General features: G+C 43.3%; 1 protein-coding gene across 6 annotated transcripts in view; it reads right to left on the bottom strand.

Moving 5' to 3' along the window:
* Positions 1-21,374, bottom strand: part of LOC145360261 (C-C chemokine receptor type 4-like) — a 37,218-nt gene that overhangs the window by 14,360 nt on the left and 1,484 nt on the right. For 2 of the 6 annotated variants that reach the window (XM_080215365.1, XM_080215383.1), the window contains exon 2: positions 16,607-16,896. The exons of 2 other annotated variants lie outside the window; for them this stretch is intronic. The gene's annotated coding sequence lies outside the window, so the exon portion shown is untranslated. Of the gene's footprint in view, positions 1-10,918; positions 11,002-16,541; positions 16,897-21,374 lie in introns of those variants that run through there. 2 more of the 6 variants (XM_080215354.1, XM_080215393.1) reach the window with 2 other exon arrangements.

Raw genomic sequence — 21,374 nt, 5'->3', positions numbered from 1 at the left:
TTGCAACCGGAGATTGGGGTCAATGCCTGGTTCCTTCTGTAAGTCCATGGTCTACACTTTTGCCCCTGGCCTCTCAAACTTCTCATTGTCACTGCCCAGTTCTCCTATCTCACCGGTGCTTTGTACATCATGCTGTGGCATACTCTATGCCACAATAGTTATAGTCAAATGGATGCATCTCCGTTGATGCTTAAGCTACACAAATTGCCAAAGTGGAATCAGGGGAGGGAATTAATGCATTTCAGAACTGCCAGGATGCTTGCCATGTTCTTTACGTGTTTGTGGCCGACATAAAGCAGCCAGCATGATCAGGGACCCCACCCACTCTGGACATTCTCTTTTCCATCTTCTTCCATCGGGAAAAAGATACAAAAGCTTGAGCTCATGGACCAACCGATTCAAGGGTAGCTTCTTCCCTGCTCCCATCAGACTTTTGAATGGACCTATCATATATGTACGTGACCTCCAACTTTTGTATCATTTTCCCAATAGAAGAAGGTGGCAGAGAGAATATTCAGGGTGCGTGGGGTCCTTAATTACGCTGGCTGCTTTGCCAAAGCAGTGGGAAGTGTAAACAGAGTCAATGGATGGGAGGCTGATTTGTGTGATGGATTGGGCTACATTCATGACCTTTTGTAGTTTCTTGCTTTGATACTTACATCCATTTCACAGTCTGCTTCTTCTGAAACCTAGCTTTATCCTTCTCTGTTTACATTTCCCAGTTTCATGCCATCTGCAAACTCTGAAATTATGACATATAGGGTGGAACTTTCCCAACCTGGGAATCACAGCGAGCGGGACAGAAAATTTGGTGGACCGTGCAATGGTCTGTTAACATTGGACAGGGATTTTCAGTCTTGGGGCAAGCTCAGCTGGAAAATACTGTCTGTGTTTATATATTTGTGTGCATGTGTGTGTGTGTTTGAGTGTGTGCGTGTGTGTGTGTGTTTGGGATATATAGATCTCTTTCCTAGTCTGACAAACAACCATCCACAACTACTCGCTTGCTTTCTGTCTTGAAGCCAGCCCAGCTCACTTCCTGTTTTAACGTCAGTTGGACAGAGGGCAGGTGACCAACCAGCTGCCAGGAGGTAATTCCCTCATTTCAATATTTTAATATGTCCATTAGTATTTTTTTCGATATCCACTCCGATGGTGAGCGATAAAGATTCCCAGGCTACAGGGAAGCGAGGTCTGCTGCATGGAGCAGGTAAATGTATTTCCAGCACTGTTTGTGTATCAGGAGCAGGAGCGCTGCATCCCACAACTTGCGAGGGGCAAGGTTTAAAGGAGATGTATGAGGCAAGTTTTTTACTTAGAGGGCGGTGGGTACCTGGAACTCGCTGCCAGGAGAGGTAGTGGAAGCAGACATGATAGTGACTTTTAAGGTGCGTCTGGACAAATACATGAATAGGATGGGAATACAGGGATATGATCCCCGAAAGAGTATGGGGTTTTAGTTCAGTTGGGCAGCATGGTCGATGCAGTCTTGGAGAGCCAAAAGGTCTGTTCCTGTGCTGTAATTTACTTTGTTCTTTGTTCATTGAAAGGCACTTCAAATCCCACAGTTCATTGGGAGGTCTCCTGTCCTCCACCAAAGGACATCATCCCCCACCGATCACTTGGGGATGATGTTAATCCTGACAGCAAAGTGGTGTCAGTAATTCTGCGGTGAGCTAGTAAAATCACACCCTTTGTCTCTGGACAAATACATGAATAGGATGGGAATAGAGGAATATGGTCCCTGGAAGGGTAGGGTAGGGGAACAGCTGGCTTCCCTGGAGAGCTAGGTCACCCCCCACCCCAATATTTGCCCCTCCATCTGAGAACACATGGAGGGGCAAATCTTCAAAGAAATCTCAGAAAGATAGAAAAACAGTAGCATTGTGTTAATGTGGGATTTCAATTATTTCAATATCACTCAGGAATCAAGGGAAAGAAGAATTTCTGAAATTCAAGATAATTTGAATCAATTCCAGCTTCCCAGACTATCTAGAATCACTACAGTTTGCCTACTGTCACAACAGTTCACAGCAGACCCCATTTCCCTGGCCCTGCACTCAACCCTGGAACACCGAGATAACTAGGACACATATGTCAGACTCTTATTTATTGACTACAGCTTAGCCTTCAACACTATTAGTCCCATGAAACTCATCTCCAAACTCAGTACCTCGGCACCTCCCTCTGCGAATGGATCATGAACTTCCTAACTCAAAGGCCACAATCAGTAAGGATAGGCATCAAAACCTCCTCCATGACAACCCTCAACACTGGTGTCCCACAAGGCTGTATTCTCAACCCCCCTACTATACTCCTTATACACTATGACTGTATGGCCAAATTCCCCTCCAATTCAATTTTCAAGTTTGCTGACAATACCACCATAGTGGGTCAGATCTCAAACAATGACGAGACAGAGTCTAGGAATGAGATAGAGAATCTGCTAAACTGATGCAGCAAAAATAATCTCTCCCTGAATGTCAACAAAATGAAGGAGATTGTCATCGATTTCAGGAAGCATAAAGGAGAACATGCCCCTGTTTACATCAACAGGGACGAAGTAGAAAGGGTCGAGTTTTTAGGCGTCCAGATCACCAACAACCTGTCCTGTTCCCCCCATGCCGACACTATAGTTAATAAAGTCCACCAAAGCATCTACTTTCTCAGAAGACTAAGGAAATTTGGCATGTCAGCTATGACTCTCAGCAACATTTTCAGATGCATCATAGAAAGCATTCTTTCTGGTTGTATCACAGCTTGGTATGGCTCCTGCTCTGCCGAAGACCGCAAGAAACTATAAAAGCTCATGAACTTAGCATAGTCCATCACGCAAACCTGCCTCCCATCCATTGACTCTATCTACACTTCCCGCTGCCTCGGCAAAGTAGCCAGCATAATTAAGGACCCCACGAACCCCACACATTCCCTCGTCTATCTTCTTCCGTTGGGGAAAAGGTACAAAAGTCTCAGGTCACGTACCAACTGACTCAAGAACAGCTTCTTCCCTGCTGCTGTCAGACTTTGAATGAACCTACCTCGCAATAAGTTGATCTTTCTCTACACTCTAGCTATGACCGTAACACTACATTCTGCACTTTCTCATTTCCTTCTCCATGAACAGTATGTTTTGTCCGTATAGCACGCAAGAAACAATATTTTTCACTATATGTTAATACGTGACAATAATAAATCAAATCAAATCAAATCCATCTCCCTATTTTCCTTCAAAAACTTCCTTAAAAAAACCCGATTTGACCAAAGCATTTAATCACCCTGCTGCTCCTCTGGTTCAGTATCCTGTACTAACTAAACCTCTGTGAAACACTCAGGGACAACCTTCTGCATTAAAGATGCTACATAAACTCAGGTTACTGATTAATCCTACTTTGAAATGTCATGGAACAAATATAAGCTTAAAGCACTTTAATGGATCTCAACAAGTATAGGGTTATGAAAGGGCATTTACCTACGTTCTTGTGACTTTTTTTATACTCATGAAGGTTCTGGCTGTGGCTCAATTGGCAGCATTCTCATCTCCAACTCAGAAGGTTCAAATCTCACTCCAGAAACTTGAGCACAAAGTGTAGTCTGAGAATACAGCGCAATGCTCAGAGAGTGCTGCACTGTCAGAGGGGTGGCATGGTGGCACAGCGGTTAGCACTCACAGCGCCAGGAACCTAAGTTCAATTCTGGTCACTGTCTGTGTGGAGTTTGCACATTCTCCCCATGTCTGCATGGGTTTCCTCCGGGTGCTCCGCTTTCCTCCCACATCCAAAGATGTGCGGGTTAGGTTGATTGACCATGCTAAATTGACCCTAGTGTCAGGGGGATTAGTAGGGTAAATATGTGGGGTCGCAGGGATAGGGCCTGGGTGGGATTATGGTAGGTATAGACTCGATGGGCCAAATGGCCTCTTCTGCTCTGTAGGGATTCTATGTGCTGCCTTTATTATGAGATCTTTAACCGAGGCTCTGTCTGCTCTCTTAGATGGATGTAAAAGATCCCCCGATACTATTTCAGGGAACAGCTGGAGATTTATCCCTGGTGTCCTGATCAATATTTATTCTTCAATCAGCATCACAAAAGAAATCTGGTCATTGTCACGTTGTGGTTTTTGAGAACCACATTAGCTGCAGTGTTTCCTACTCTGCAACTTTAAAAAAATCCTTCACTAGTTGCGAAGTTGTGAATGGCACGGCGTTAGCAGAAGTCTTTCTTTCTCTGACTTTCACTGGCATTGATTCCGTGGGCATTCTGGGCACCTCAACTGATTTTTCTTCACGTCTAACAGTCATCTTTTTCCCCTACGTATTACGATGTGGATGGAGCAAATCAATTCCATTGGCAATGGAATAACTTCACACGATGCATTTTTGCTGATGGCCAGAGGCCAACCGATGAGAGACATGTTCTGCCACAAGTGCCACATTTGAAGTGGTTATCAAATGCCATTGTGGCTTACAGTGTTGGAGTCCATTGCCAAGCCACTGTAACCACTGATTTTCATGGCTGTAAACTCAGCCTGGAGGTGATGTAATTTCCCTGACATCAGCTAGTGTCTGCCAGGTACAAAAATAAATATTTAGGGCCTTTAAATCATGTTTATAAGCATCCTTGAAGTAGAGCTTTGAATGTTTTACAGGTCTTTAGCTCTGGCTCCATATAGAAATTCCATGGGTAAATGTACATTTTCCTTCCAGAGGATGTGCCCAAACCTGCTTGTTCCTCTCTTTGATGAGTGCCAACATACTTGGAAGATTTGTCTCTGAGGAGACTGTCACATTGGTGACTGACTTTCCGTAAGATGCCCAGAATCCACTGCAACCAGCAAAGATGAAAGTTGTTGAGCCTCCTTTCTTGACAGATGTACATCATCCATATTTCACAGCCTGTCCACAAGGTGTTGAGAACAAAGGCCTCATAAACTGGCATCAAGAGTTAACTTGATGCTGATACAAGTGTCTTTTGCACATAACCTGCTGATGTCACTTTTACATAATGATGCACACGATGGAAAGTGGCACAGTGGTTAGCACTGCTGCTTCACAGCAGGGACCCAGGCTCGATTCCCAGCTTGGGTCACTGTTGTGAGGAGTCTGCACATTCTCTCCATGTCTGTGTGGGTTTCCTCCAGGTACTCCAATTTCCTCCCACATTCCAAAGATGCGCCAATTAGATGCATTGGCCAGGCTAAATTCTCCCTCAGTGTGCCCGAACAGGCGCTGAAGTGTGGCGACTAGAAGATTTTCGCAGTGACTTCATTTCAGTGTTAATGTAAGCCTATTTGTGACACTAATAAATGAACTTAAAACTTAAAGCATTACTATATCATTACCATGATTATTAACCTATTTTACTGCACATACATCTCTCAGGAATCTCTTTTATTTCCCTTCACTTGCCTAGGATTGTTTTCATCATCATGTCTGCTCTTCCCAAAAGCAGATCCTTGGTTCAGACTACACTTTCCATATCACTCCATCCTGTGCCATTTTTTTCATTTGACAATAATCTCTTCCGATTTTCAACCAACATTGATAGTTTCTTCCTTCCTCTTAAAAATCTTTTCTCTGTGACGTTTTTTACAAATGTTTCCTCTTAATGTTTGTCCTTTGATTTGAATCATTATTATTGTCACATGTATCAGCATACAGTGAAAAGTATTGTTTCTTACACACTATACAGACAAAGCATACCATTCAGAGAGAAGGAGAGAGTGCAGAATGTAGTGTTACAGTCATAGCTAGGGTGTAGAAAAAGATCAACTTAATGCAAGGTAGGTCCATTCAAGTCAGCAGGGAAGAAGCTATTCTTGAGTCGATTGACGCGTGATCTCAGATTTTTGTATTTTTTTCCCAATGGAAGAAAGTGGAATAGAGAATGTCTGGATTGTGTAGGGTCCTCAATTATGCTGGCTGCTTTTCCAAGGCAGCAGGAAGTGTAGACAGAGTCAATGGATGGGAGGTTGGTTTGCGTGATGGGCTACATTCACCACCTTTTGTAGTTTCTTGCGGTCAGGGACAGAGCAGGAGCCATACCAAGTAGTGATAGAACCAGAAAGAATGTTTTCTGTGGTGCATCTGTGAATGTTGGTAAGAATCATAGCAGACATGCCAAATTTCCTTTGTCTTCTGGTTAGCTTTCTTAACAATAAATGTCTTACTATAGTGTTTTAACCATTGTGTAGTAATCCTATCCAGTCCCTCTGCCTTTTCTGAAATACTTTCATCAAATTTCTTCATTCATCCATTCTCTCCAGCATTTCATCATTTGTTACTTTTCCTCTACACCAGATCCTTTCTAATCTCCTCCAAGCACGCATTTCAAAGCTACGTAGTAAGTTGATCTCCTTCAGTAAAGTTCACATCTCGCACCCAAACGAAACAACACTCCAAATCTGGCTCTTTAAAAGTCACCTCTTGAGTTGTTTATTCCGTTTTCCAGTCAGTAACCATCTTCTGACAAAATATGAGCTTTCTCACTTCTGTCCTTGTTCCTTTTTCTTTGTTGCACTTTCAATCTGCAGAGATCATGCTTCCTAAATATTTGAATTCTTTCACCTGTCTAAATTCTCTTTCTTCTGAAAATATGTGAAAATTTTGCAACATGAATCACAATGATGGGAAGGCACAGAACTACATTGGGGATGACTCTTTCAGATTTTCAGGAGGAGGAAGGACAAAAGGAGCAATTGCATAATCATAGAATTATAGAATCCCTACAATGCAGAAAGAGGCCATTTGGCCCATTGAGGCTGCATTAACAACAATCCCACCCAGGTCCCATCCCCATAACCCCACATTTTTATCCTAGCTAATCCCTCTGACACTAAGGGGCAATTTATTATAGCCAATCAACCTAACCCACACATCTTTGGAAGAAACCGAAGCGCCTGGAGGAAATCCATGCAGACACGGTGAGAATGTGCAAACTTCATGCAGAGAGTCACCCGGGTCCCTGGTGCTGTGAGGCAGCAGTGCTAACCACTGTGCCACCATGCCGCCCATAATAAATGAGTCAGCGCAGTTGACAGTTTGGACAGGAATGCTACACTTGCGTAAATTTTGAAAAGCATTTGATTGAGTTGACTGGGTTAAGCTCTAGACAGTGCTGAACGACATTGGAGTGGACTGGAGAGATAGGTGGCTCATGAGAGATCTATTTATGGGACAGACAGTAATGGAGGGGTATCAGAATCCTGCGTATTTAGAAGTGGATTTTGACAAGGATATGGCTCATCACTAATCCTCTTCAGTACCTTCATTGCAGCAATAATCAAAGAGGGTTTTAAAGAGACAGAACCTGACATTCAGATTGGTGGGAGCCGGGGATGGAAGTTATAACATCAATTAGATTTACAGATGAAGAAGCCCTTGTAACGAGCATGGTAACATGATTAGAAGAATCTGCAATGGCAAGCATTAACTGTGGGATGAAAGTGAACATTGACAAAACAAAGGCAATGCATACAGAATCATAGAGTCATAGAGGTTTACAGCGTGGAAACAGGCCCTTCAGCCCAACTTGTCCATGCCGCCCTCTTTTTTAACTACCACGCTAGTCCCAATTGCCTGAAATTACTCAAAATCACCACGAAATATTCACAAAAGAGAACTAGAACAAATGCAAGAATTCAAATATTTAGGATGGATAGTATCTGCTGATGGAAGGTGCAATTAAGTAACAAGAATGTGGATCGCAATGGGAAAAGCTAAACTCAGGGAGAAGAGATAGACACTTACCTGAAAGCAGAATAAACAGCTCAGAAAGGTGACTTATGAAGAACTTGATTTGCTTGGGATCCTGATATTAAACGCAGCACTCCAGGTGCCATCATATAAGATTGATTAACTTAGAATCGAGTGGGTATTCCAAACTGGGACATTTAATCCACATCCTTTAGGCACGGTAAGCCCAGTGGTTAGCACTGGGGTTTGATTCCCGGCTTGGGTCACTGTCTGTGTGAAGTTTGCACGTTCTCCCTGTGTCTGTGTGGGTTTCCTCCAAGTGCTCCAGTTTCATCCTACACTCCAAAGGCATGCTAGTTAGGTGCAATGGCCATGCTAAAATTCTCCCTCAGTTTACCCATACAGGCGCCGGATTGTGGTGACTAGGGGATTTTCACAGTAATTTCACTGCAGTGTGGATGTAAGCCTACTTGTGACTAATAAATAAACTTTAACTTTTACTTTAGGCTTACATTAACGCTGCAATGAAGTTATTGTGAAAGTCCCCTAGTCGTCACACTCTGGCACCTAGTCGGGTAACACTGAGGGAGAATTTAGCATGGCCAATGATCTAACCAGCCAACTGTGGCATATTAAGGAAAATATTTCTCAAATGATTCACCTAACCTGCATATCTTTGGACTCTGGGAGGATACCACAGCACCTGAAAGAAACCCACGCAGACACAGGGAGAATGTGCAAGCTCCATACAGACAGTGGACCCGAGGCTGGAATTGAACACAGGTCCCTGGCGCTGTGAGGCAGCAGTGCTAATCACTGTGTCTGGAAATGCAAAGCTTCCCTGGGCATGATGAAGTGATAATTTTCCTGCATCTCTCCACAAGAGATGCAAGGCAAGGAGCTGAAAATAGCCCCATGCACTTGTCTTGATTGTATCAACACATGATCCACAGCTAAGGGAAGGCGATCTCAGCCAACTGGGCAAGATGAGTTACAAAAGTAGGGAAAATACCAGCTGACCTAACCAGCACGCCTTACGGATTGTGGGAGGAAACCACAGCACCGGAGGGAAACCCGTGCAGACACGGGAAGAACATACAGACTCCGCACAGATGGAGACCCAAGCCGGGAATCGAACTCAGGTCCCTGGCACTGTGCTAACCATGCCTTGCCTTACTATTTGACTAACACTGAGGGAGAATTTAGCATGGCCAGTGCACCTAACCAGCACGCCTTACAGACTGTGGGAGGTAACCGGAGCATCCGGAGGAAACCCACGCAGACACAGGGAGAACGTGCAGACTCCACACAGACGGTGACTCAAGCCGGGAATCAAACTCAGGTCCCTGGCACTGTGCTAACCATGCCTTGATACGACACAGGTCACAGCTTTTACCCATTAGGCTATCAGGGCATCCATATTGAATGAGCTGGCATAGAATCATAGTGGGTACAATACCACTGTTTAATTCGGTTAGAAAATAGAAAATGATTCACAGATTGTACTTCAGGTGGGGAAAGATCTTTGTGTCAAATTGAGAAATTGCAAGTTGGTCCAAAAGGTTTAACTTCTCATTAATTATCACTTCTCACAAATTGATCATCAACTACCATGAAGAAGAACCAGTTGCTTATTTCCTACCAAAATAATTTTCCATTTTAAGAACATAAGAACATTCTGGCGTCAAACTTCAGATCTAACAGCTCTATGAATAAAGGGCCTCTCTCTCCCATCTGTACATTACCTTCTCTACCATGAGAGCATTTGAAGTGCTTCATTTAATTTCAGTACTCGTGCAAGGGGGAAAAAAGAGGCTCGTGAGAGATGTGATGTGACTGGGTCAAGGCTATGACACTCTGCATGGTCAAATATCCTGCGCTATTTATGTGAAGGCATGTTAGACATTTCCCTTACCATAAACACTGAGGAAACAGTGGACTGAGACAGGCTGTCATATCACTGCCTCTGATCACGCTAAATAACACCGCTACTGGAAATGGCTAATAAATTCTGCTATTTTGGGTCCATGGTGACAGATTATTTTTTCTCGATGCAGAGCTTTGCACACACAGAGGGAAAGCAGCTGCCACTTTTGGTCAACTCTGAGAATAATAGTAACATCAAACTGACAGCAATTTGAAAAATACATAACGGAAAATGTAACAGACATGCTACATGCGTGTACCATGGAGTTGGGTGTCTGAATCATAGAATTCCCATAGTGCAGAAGGAGGCCATTCGGTTCATCGAGTTTGCACCGACCACAATCGCACCCATAGCCCCACATATGTACCCTGCTAATCCCCCTCATGCCAGGGTCAATTTATCATGGCCAATCCACCTAACCCGCACATCTTTGGACTCTGGGAGGATACCACAGCACCTGAAGGACACTGGGAGAATGCGCAAACTCCACACAGACAGTGGACCCAAGGCTGGAATTGAACACAGGTCCCTGGCGCTGTGAGGCAGCAGTGCTAATCACTGTGTTTGGAAATACAAAGCTTCCCTGGGCAAGAAGTCATAATTTTCCTGCATCTCTTCACAAGAGATGCAAGGCAAGGAGCTGAAAATAGCCCATGCACTGGTCTTGATTGTATCCACACATGATCCATAGTTAAGGAAAGGGGATCTCAGCCAGCTAGGGAAGATGAGTTACAAAAGTAGAGAAAAGACCAATATTTAACCAACCTGGTTTCATCTGGTATCTTCCAAATTGGTGGGATTGGAGTTGAATCATTTCAGAAATATTTTCCTTAATATGCCACAGTCGGAAAACACATCTACTTCACAGGATTTGTCAATAAATATTGATCAATTAGATTTCCTCTGGAAAACTCACTCAACAACAAGAAAGCATTGAAAATACACAACCTGGCTATCTTGGCACTCTTCAAACAATATGAGAAAGTACTTTATTGCAATTTAAATTTTACAGTCGGAAGCAAAGGATGCTTTAAATGACATGTATTTACTCACTTTTTGGCAGCACAGAACTGATCGGTCGACAAATCTGCATCCATTCTTAACACTAATGTACAACCAACAGTCACAACAAAAATCTAGTCAGTCTTTACTGCATTTTTAATTGGGTTATGGACAATAAAGCTTTACGTCATGCTGAGAAAACAAGTTGGTGTTCTACAGACTGTTCAACATCAAATTGTCATCTGACTCACACCAACACCTACAATTCTAAGCCAGGTAGGAACAAATGTTTGCAAACCTTATTTTGATTGTAATCAGCCAGGGCTCGTAGGCTTTCAAACATTTACTGCAGTCACTCCAAATGACCCTTCCCTTGAGAAGATCCGCAAAAAAACGTTGAAATGAAATCTTTGCCCTTCCTATTTGGGATATTATCAAAAGGTTCACTTGTGTTTTTTCTCCAACCACCAAACCACTGCTGTGAATTGTTCTGAGCAACCTAAAGTTTCTATGTGGAATAGAAACAGTTACCAGTCATCCAATGTAATTTGCTTTAGCTCTTTAAGAGAAATATTTGGTGGGGGTGATGTGCAAAGGTTGGAGGGAGGTGGTAGGAAATGGACTAAGTTCTAAGCACTGTCATGATGACAGTTAAAGACTAGATCAGAAACTCCAAAGCATATTATTAAAGTTAGCCTAGACTCTAGCTTTCTTTTTAATTTTGGTGTTATGGTTTCGCTCCAGGTATGATTTAATTGACCACGAGGAATCTTTTATTAATGCAAACTTTATTTAAGAACACAATTAGAATGTAACAAAAAGAACTAGCATTACTTTTATCAATTAAAATACTTAAGCACTTACGGATGCAGAAAGACACTTGCCTTCTGACTCCCAAACAGTAGTTTCCACAGAAGTTCTACCAGCAGATCTTTAGAGAAAGAGACCTAGTTTCTGGCAGATACCAGTCTCCAGACTGTAGAGGAGACAAAGCTACATGGCACTGTGGCACAGTGGTTAGCACAGCTGCTCAGAGCGCCAGGGACCCAGGTTCGATTGGGTCACTATCTGTGCAGAGTTTACATATTCTCCCTGTGTCTGCGTGGGTTTCCTCTGGGTGCTCCAGTTTTCTCCCACAGTTGCGGCTATACAGGAGGGGAGGGATAAGAAAGGAGGAGCAAATTTGATAGGGGATTTGATGGTTTGGGGAACAGACAGGTGTTTCTGTGGCCACAGATGTAAGTTGAGGATGTTATGTTGCGTCCCTGGTGCGAGGGTCAAGGATGTCACACAGCAGTTGCAGGACATTCTTGTAGGGGAGGGTGAACAGCCAGAGGTTGTGCACTGGTACTAATCATTCATGATATGCAAATGCATGCTATTCAACACCGTCAGTTTGCTCAAGGGGTTGGACCTTGTTTGATATGATCAGATCACCTGTGTGAAGGCAAGTTAACCAAAAACAACTTGCGTTTACTCAGCTCCTTTAACATGTGCACAGTGTTTTACAAGAACATTATCAAACAAGATTTGTCACTGAGCTGCATGAGGGAGATATTAACTGAGGTCCAGAAAAGCTTGGTCAGAGAGGTACATCTCGGGAACATCTTAAAAGAAGAGAGAAATAGAGAGGGAGAGAGGTTCAGGGAGGGAAGGCCCATGATTTTGAGGCAATAAACCTTTACTGTGCCCAAGATTTTGACTTGCTTCAGCTGAGATATGTGGATTTTGCTTAGTGTCTATGATTGGAACCTGCATACCAATCTTCTTTCTTCCCATTATTTTAGGCTCTCAGTTTAGTTTTTCCTCCTGGAGTGACATTATTCTATCCAGCTGCGGCCTCACCAATGCCCTATACAGCCGCAGCAAGACCTCCCTACTTTTATATTCAATCCCCCTCACTATGAACACCCTACACACGGTTCCCTCCTCCAGATCATCTATATAAATGGTAAATAGCTGAGGCCCCAGCACCGACCCCTGGGGCACTCCACTAATCACCATCCGCCAATCTGAATAGCACCCATTGACCCCCACTCTCTGCCTCCTATTTGACAACCAATCCTCTATCCACGCTAACACCCTACCCCCAACTCCATGTCCCCGACCTTCTGTAATAACCTCTTGTGAGGTACCTTGTCAAACGCCTTCTGAAAATCAAGAAAGACCACATCCACCGGCTCTCCTCCATTCACCGCCCTAGACACATCCTCATAGAACTCCAGTAAATTTGTCAGACACGACTTCCCTTTAATGAAACCGTGCTGTGTCCGCTCTATCAAGCAATTCCTCTCAAGATGCCTCGCTATTTCCTCCTTGATGACGGATTCTAACATTTTACCTACAACAGACGTTAAACTAACCGGCCTATAATTCCCTGCCTTTTGCCTGGCACCCTTCTTAAACAACGGCGTACCATTAGCCGCTTTCCAATCTTCCGGCACTTCCCCGGAATCCAGCGATGCATTAGTGTCTACCTAACACTTCATATTAATTTAATGCTGCACTTTTTGATTTGATTTGATTTGATTTAATTTATTATTGTGACATGTATTAACATACAGAGGAAAAGTTTTGTTTCTTGTGCGCTATACAGGCAAAATATACTGTTCATAGAGAAGAAAACAAGAGAGTACAGAATGTAGTGTTACAATAGAGAGTTTAAAAGAGTTAGAATGAAGTTTTAGAAGCATAGATCGAGAGTAAAAGATAGAATTAGAAGGTATGCTGGGCACAGCTTGCAAGAAGTTGCCTCACTCCAGTGCCATCTTGGAATTGCACTGCACTCATCAATAGACACAAGCCATTTTTTTACCTTGCTTTGATGCGCTACATGATTAATCAGGACCATTGTCTGACATCTCTAGTGTCTTAATGGGTTTATTTCTTTCTTACCAACCAAACGCTTGTACACAAATTGATTTGAGATTCTTGCAGCTAGATCACTGCCTTCTCCACACTGGATATGGTTCCTTTTCTTTTTTATGATAGTATTTGTATTCAGTATTCTAGCTTTCTCTCCTGACTTTTCTGTAAAGGTCCTCCTTTTCTCCATTGTCTTGTACTTGGAAGACTTGTACTGTCCCTCAGCTTAGTGCACAGCCTCATCAATACTCTTCAGTTGATGATTAACCAGTTCTGCATGCGTCAATAATTCTCTTGAGAGCAAGTTTCTCTTGATGTACTGTCATATCGTGATCTCTTGTGCCTAAGACAGTTCTATCTCTGATCAGATCATCCTTCATTTGCTCAAACTCATAATGTTCAGCCAGGCATTTCAAGGCTTATGCGGGCAATTGATACTAGCTTAGTGTAATACTGGGCGGCGTGGACAAGTTGAGCCGAAGGTCCTGTTTCCTTTCTGTAAACCTCAATGACTCTCTAACAGCCACATACTGAACAATATTCTCCCTCTTGTCCTGAGTTGTTGGGTTTAACACCTAGCATTCATAAATGACATTAGTAGAGGGTCAAAGTGGGTCTCCAAGACCTTCAAAATTTCACAAGATTGACTTTTCTGCTCTTCAGTGATGTCTAGGATGTAATGCAGCTTGCAAAACTCCTTCCCCAGCACTGTTGCTGCTCCTAGATTCAGGTTTCTTGTCTAATTCTGTGGCAATTTCACTGTTCTGCTATTGAGACTGAAAAAAATTCTAGTTCCTTTCCAAATCTGCCTTTCTCTTCCATAGGAGCGGTTGTGGAATATTAAAAGCCATACTGATTCACCCAGTGACCAATCTCCAGTGTTTTAACTATTTTCTTACGGTTGTTGGCTCTATTGCAGCTGTCAAAATCCAATCAAATTCAGTTGCGCACTCCTGCATTCTCCATGTGCCACGTAAAATGACTTCTCTCCCAATCGTCAACTCACAAAAGAATGAAATCAGAGGTTACATAGTACTGGCAAGCCATAGTACACAACAGACGACCATTTCTCAAGTGATTACCTGCAAAGGCCTATCTGTCCTCCTGTGCATGCACACTCTATCTGTCATGCCAAGATTCTGGAAAGCCAACTGGAGAGGAAACTGTGACAAATTCTGAAACTGAAACACGTTGATTGTTGAGCCTGAAGCCTGGGGTCACCTGCCTTGCCGTACCTTGCCCAAGGAGCCTGAAGCTGCTTACAGTCTGCTATTGTTGCAGTAGCTGGTCTTGCTACTTGGGTCATGGTGTCAGAATCGTTTTTCAGAGACCCTTACGTACTTGATGCAAGAGCAAGACACTGATCTGTATAAGAAAACCCAGTCCTTTATTTTCAAGCAAGTACAAGCTCTTTGGAGCATCGCTTTACTAACTCAGAACAGTGTTCTGAGCTTAGCCGAGCGATACTACCTCGAACGGGGGGAATCTCCCCTTTTATACTCTTTTTACGGCAATTAATCACGTACACGCAGTGTAACCTCACCCAGCTTAGCAACAGCAAAAGTAAGTACAAATACAGTATGTGAGTAAAAATATGTTGAAAACCCAACCCCCAGTTGCCATCAAAACTGCACGTCCACCATTGCTCCTGTGTGAGATAGCAACTGTTCTTCTCATATATCTTGGGACGTTACTTTGCCCATAAAGTGAATGTTATCTCCTTCAAACAAGGATAGCATTTAGCCAAGTCCAGTCTAGACTGATTTAATAAAGCAAGAGTTTGTTATTTACAAGGCCAGGGTGACAGTTCACAATAAGGGAGTGTGCACTGGTATCAGCACAGGTTATTTCAAACAAGATGCAGTTAATCACAGCTTTTAAGCTAATGGAGACCTTTCACTTTACCTTAAAGCAGTCAGCTGCATTTGCAATTTTGCAGAATCTCAGCTTGCAAAACCTTTTTTACAAATGGCCAAGATCATAGGAGATTCATGGGATGTTAACCCCTTAGCGTCTCAATGGTATCGTTCTGTGATTTGCTTTGCAGTCAACTTCATCAGTAGACCGTTGCTTTAATTTTTAACCTCAAGGGCAGCTTGAAATCAGTTTTTGTGCTTGTATTGTGGACTGGTTGTTGTTTTATTCATAACAGTACAACTCTTAGAAAGCCACCAATCTGTGGTCTGTGGCCTTCAGTCTTAAAAGATGGTGGTTTGCTCTGTGGTGGTCAACTCTGGTGTAGCTCAGAATTCCCACTTTGGGAGAGCAGTTTCTGCAAATTTACTACAGAGGAAGATAGTGGACTGTGAAGGGGCACAATTCACTGGCCTCTGTTTTCCCTGGACCCTCTTCTCAGCCAGCTGAGCTTTGCATATCTGCTTGCCTCTTCCAATGCCCTTCATAAAAGTCTGCCTCCTGAGATCACAGCTGTCAATGACTGTCTCCCAGTTGTCTGCCATCCTCATATCCCACCCACAGATATCCTTGCAGCAGAAGGGAGGCGGTGACCTAGAGGTATTATTGTTCGACTATTAATCCAGCAACTCAGCTCATGTTCAGGGGGACACAGGTTCGAATCCCATCACCGCAGATGGTGGAATTTGAGTTCAATAAAAACTAACTGGAATTAAGACTCTAATGATGACCATGAACCATTGCTGATTATCAGAAAAGCCCATTTGATTCACTAATGTCTTTTAGGGAAGGAAGTCTGCCATCCTTACCAGGTCTGGACTACATTGACTCCAGAGCTACAGCAATGTGGTTTACTCTCAACTACCCTCCAAGGACAACTAGGGATGGGAAATAAATGCTGGCCAACCAGCGCTGAAAAAAATGTATAGATGCCTAGGTGGTTATGACCCAATGGCCAATTCACCAAACAGTAGATAATTGGGTATACAGCCATCATCCATCTGATGAACATCAGATGAACAACCAAGCCAGCACAAATGGCATCAACTTAACAATGAGTCTATGCTGATAGTATTAGTTCTGAGTTGGTGGCCTTATCAAGCGAAGTGATGCTGTGACAGCGAAGGTGGAAACCTGCTCACCATAGATTATCCAGATCTCACCACTGTGGACAACTGTACTGAGGATGAGGGCTTGATAAACTCACAGTTTGGTGTTCTTGGTCAGGTTGCTTTGCTCGGCACTCTCTTTTTCAGCTTAGACATAACAGCTGCGGCTTTTGCAAAGCATGTGTTGATTTCAGCATTAAGTGAAAGGTTGCTGATGATTGTGGAGCCTGGATGTATGAAGCTATCAATAATCTCCATCGTCACATTGTCATTACTGATAGATGGCAGTATAGCAACATCCTGGTCCATGACATTTGTCTTCATGATGCTGACTGCCAAACGAAACTCATTGCAGGTGTACTGTCCCTTCATCACTGAAGGTGTTTCTCTGTATGGAGTGATAAAACAGCATCATTAGCAGAGCGCAACTCTATAATGAGGATTTGGAACACCTTTGCTTTGGATCTCAGGCAAGGAGGGCTAAACAGCTTTTTGTCGATGCTAATATGTAACTTGACAACTGTGTTGAAGACCTGAAGGCATATGACAGATGTGAAATACTCGTTTAGCATCCTACCAATGTTCTCTGACTCCACACACAGACTACCCTCTCGGTGCCTAATGGGCCTTACTCTTTCCCTGGTTACCCTCTTCCCACTGATATTCAACAAAGTTCCAGGAAAATAAGGGAAAAGAAAAATTGGGAGACACAAAACCAAGTTGAAGAGAGATAACAAGTGGTTCCCACACAGATATTCTTAAAAGGGCAATGGGACTTAGAGCAATAACCACTAAAAAAATTAAATGGCCATGGATGGAAAATTAGAAGGCTAACCCATTTTGGTTAAGAACATAAGAACATAAGAAATAGGAGCAGGAGTAGGCCATCTAGCCCTTCGAGCCTGCCCCGCCATTCAATAAGATCATGGCTGATCTGTCGTGGCTCAGTTCCACTTTCCCGCCCTCTCCCCATAACCCTCAATCCCCTCTCTTATCAAAAACCCATCAACCCGCGTCTTAAAAATATTTAGCGAGGCAGCCTCCACCACTTCAATGGGCAGAGAATTCCAGAGATTCACCACCCTTTGAGTGAAGAAGTTCCTCCTCAACTCCGTTCTAAACCGCCCCCGCTTTATCTTGAGGCTGTGCCCCCTAGTCCTACTGTCTTTTTTGAGCGGGTAGAGTCTCTCCACCTCTATCCTATCCATCCCATTCATCATCTTATACGTCTCAATGAGATTTCCCCTCATTCTTCTAAACTCTAACGAGTACAAGCCTAGTTTATTCAGCCTCTCCTCATAGCTCAACCCCCTCAACTCCGGTATCAGCCTAGTAAACCTCCTCTGCACTCCCTCCAAGGCCAAAATATCTTTGCGCAGGTGCGGCGCCCAAAACTGCACACTGTACTCCAGCTGCGGCCTCACCAATGCCCTATACAGCTGCAGCAAGACCTCCCTACTTTTATATTCAATCCCCCTCGCTATGAAGGCCAGCATCCCATTCGCCTTCCTGACCACCTGCTGCACCTGCAAGCTGGGTTTTTGCGACTCATGCACAAGGACCCCGAGGTCCCTCTGCACCGTCGCCTGCTGCAGTTTTTCGCCACGTAAGTAATAATCCTTCCTACCATTATTCCTACCAAAGTGGACCACCTCACACTTGCCAACATTAAATTCCATTTGCCATTTCCTGGCCCATTCGCCCAGCCTATCTAGATCCTTCTGCAGACTCTCCACACCCTCCGCACAATTTGCCATTCCACCAATCTTGGTGTCATTAGCAAATTTCGACACCCTACACTCGGTTCCCTCCTCCAGATCATCTATATAAATGGTAAAAAGCTGAGGCCCCAGCACCGACCCCTGGGGCACTCCACTAGTCACCAACCGCCAATCCGAATAGCACCCGTTGACCCCTACTCTCTGCCTCCTATTTGACAACCAATCCTCTATCCACGCTAACACCCTACCCCCAACTCCATGTCCCTCGACCTTCTGCAATAACCTCTTGTGAGGTACCTTGTCAAACGCCTTCTGAAAATCAAGAATGACCACATCCACCGGCTCTCCTCTATCCACTGCCCTAGACACATCCTCATAGAACGCCAGTAAATTTGTCAGACACGACTTCCCTTTAATGAAACCGTGCTGCGTCTGCTCTATCAAGCAATTCCCTTCAAGATGCCTCGCAATTTCCTCCTTAATGACAGATTCTAACATTTTACCTACAACTGACGTTAAACTAACCGGCCTATAATTCCCCGCCTTTTGCCTGGCACCCTTCTTAAACAACGGCGTAACATTAGCCGTTTTCCAATCATCCGGCACTTCCCCGGAATCCAGCGACGTCTGGAAAATAACCACCAAGGCATCCACTATCACCTAAAGCTCTAAACCAGAACTGAGATTGGAAAAAGGGAATTTTTAGATTATAATGTACACATTAGGATTAAGTAAAGAATCAGAAGGAGCACAAGTTAATAAGTTTCTATATTTGTTTGCCATATGTGTGGATAAAGTACCTATACAACAAGGTATAAATGAATCCTCAACCACATTTGGTGAGATATTAAAACGCTTGACAAGTACTTTAAACTCCAACACAAAAGTAGAAAATGCTGGAAAATGTCAGGTGTGCTGACGTGAAATGTTGGCTTTGTTTTCTCTCCACAGATGCTGTCAGACCTGCTGAGATTTTCCAGCATTTTCTGTTTTTGTTTCGGATTCCAGCATCTGCAGTATTTTGCCTTTATTTTAAACTCCAAGTTGTGGCAACAGTAGACATCAAAAGAAGGTCAAGAACATCCCAAGGATTGAGGAGATCCCAGAGCAAGAGAGGCAGGAGACTCCAGAGTGAAGGAGACAGAAGACCCAGGGTGAGGGAGACATCGGACCTCAGGAGACAATACTCAAGCAAACCACAAGATGTGGTTGATGATATCAGTGCTATGAACTGCATAAGTCAAAGAGTTTAGTACAGAAGAAAGAAAAGGCTTAAAAGACAAAAGGCTGAAAGTATATAACGTTTTGAACATGCTGACACAGTACACAGACTAATAAGAAGTCTCACAACACCAGGTTCTTACCGTGCCCACCTCAGTCCAATGCTGGCATCTCCATATCATGAGTACCCAAACTGTAACAGCTGGCTGCAGTGTGGAATGTGCAGATGGCAGTGAGCAAAGTGAAGCCATCTGAGATAACCCCACAGGAACAAAAATGAAATGAAACAATTCTACAGGAAAGCGTTGTAAAAGAGTACAGCCAAGCACAATAGCAGGCAGACAAGCACTCAAAGAAGTTACAGCCTTGAAGATCTCTTTGAAAAATCAATAAGAAACCTTGGAAAAGATATGGAGAAGTAAGAAAGATGTTGAATACTAATTCAGCAACAGCAGCAAAAAAAAATGAGTTGGCAAATAGTCAAAAAGAAAATAAACAGCTGAAAGAACAGCTGCTTGTCCTTCAAGATGATCTTTTTCTTTACCCTTTTTACTATGACTAGCTTTCATTCACAGAATTATCAATTGAAGTTTAATTCTACCAACTGCCATGGAAGGAATTGAACCCATGTCCCCATAGCACTAGGCTGGATCACTGTATTTATTAGTCCAGGCACCGAATCACTATACCACTATCTATCCTAAATACGAACAAAGTAATTAATCCTTCATTACCATGAATAAATGGAGGCTGTGAACAACAGAATGGAAGAACAGCAAAAGAAACTCAAGGAGACTCTGTCGAATTAAAATAAAACTCAAGAAACAACTAAGCTTTGGAAAGAATAGGAAGACCAGGTGAAGGGCCTTCACATGTTGCAAGTGTCGCTCAGGTCAATGTTTATTCCTCTGGAAAATTATGAAGAGAAGCAAAGTGAATTTGACTTCACTCTGAACAAACTGAAGAATCATTGGCAAAAAAGACTAAGCAATGTTCAACATTCCAAGAGAAAACCAAGAGGTACAAGGGCTGAAGAACTAGTTGAATGGAAATAAGAGGCATTGAAAGGAAAAGCTGTGGAGCTTTCCAAGATGTGAGTGCACAATGAAGCCTTGAGTAGGATAATTACAGAACTGAGACCGGAGCACCCGAAAGAAACCCGTGCTGACATGGGGAGAATGTGCAAACTTCACTGTCACTGTGGGTTTCTCCCTGTCTGCATGGGTTTCCTCTGGGTGCTCCAGTTTCCTCCCATACTGCAAACATGTGTGGGTTAGGTTGATTGGCCATATTAAATTAGCCCTAACGTCAGGGGATTAGCAGGGTAAATATATGGAATTAAAGAAATAGGGTGGGATTGTGGTCACTGCAGACTCAATGGGCCAAATGGCCTCTTTCTGTACTGTAAGGTTTCTATTCTATTCTATTCTAAGACTTTGCCAGGGAGAAACCCTGACCAGCAATGAAAGCCTGGACTCAAGTGACTTTGGACCTCTCCTGTTCCCAGCATTTCACATGGACTGGGTTATACTAACCTTGATTCTGGTCATTTTTCCTTGAATATTGTGTGATGTTCCAATATTACAATGAAGCCTTGTTATGTCTCATGGAGTTGACAACTCAAATTGTTGATTATAAAAAGAACAAAGTGTTCCTGACAAAGCAAACCCTGAAAGAATTTGTGATGGGTGGCAGGACTAGGCAAAGTAGCCATAGCATAATCTCTTCAGGTTATGAAGGGTCCTAACCTAACTCCTAAGGGAGGAAATTAGTTCAGTATAAGTCATGAACTTACTTATCAACAGCTAAGCAACATGAGTGAGGAGGAATCCAACTGTGATCCATCACTATGAGGAGAAAGTATAAGATGGTGAAGTACAGGCAGCTAAGACGCTGATCACAATAATAGCTAAAGTGGATGAAC

The sequence above is a fragment of the Carcharhinus amblyrhynchos genome, chromosome 2 (genome assembly GCF_965287045.1).
Source record: "Carcharhinus amblyrhynchos chromosome 2, sCarAmb.v2.hapA, whole genome shotgun sequence".
Classification (NCBI taxonomy): Eukaryota; Metazoa; Chordata; class Chondrichthyes; order Carcharhiniformes; family Carcharhinidae; genus Carcharhinus; species Carcharhinus amblyrhynchos.
This window is presented reverse-complemented; position numbering and strand designations above follow the sequence as displayed.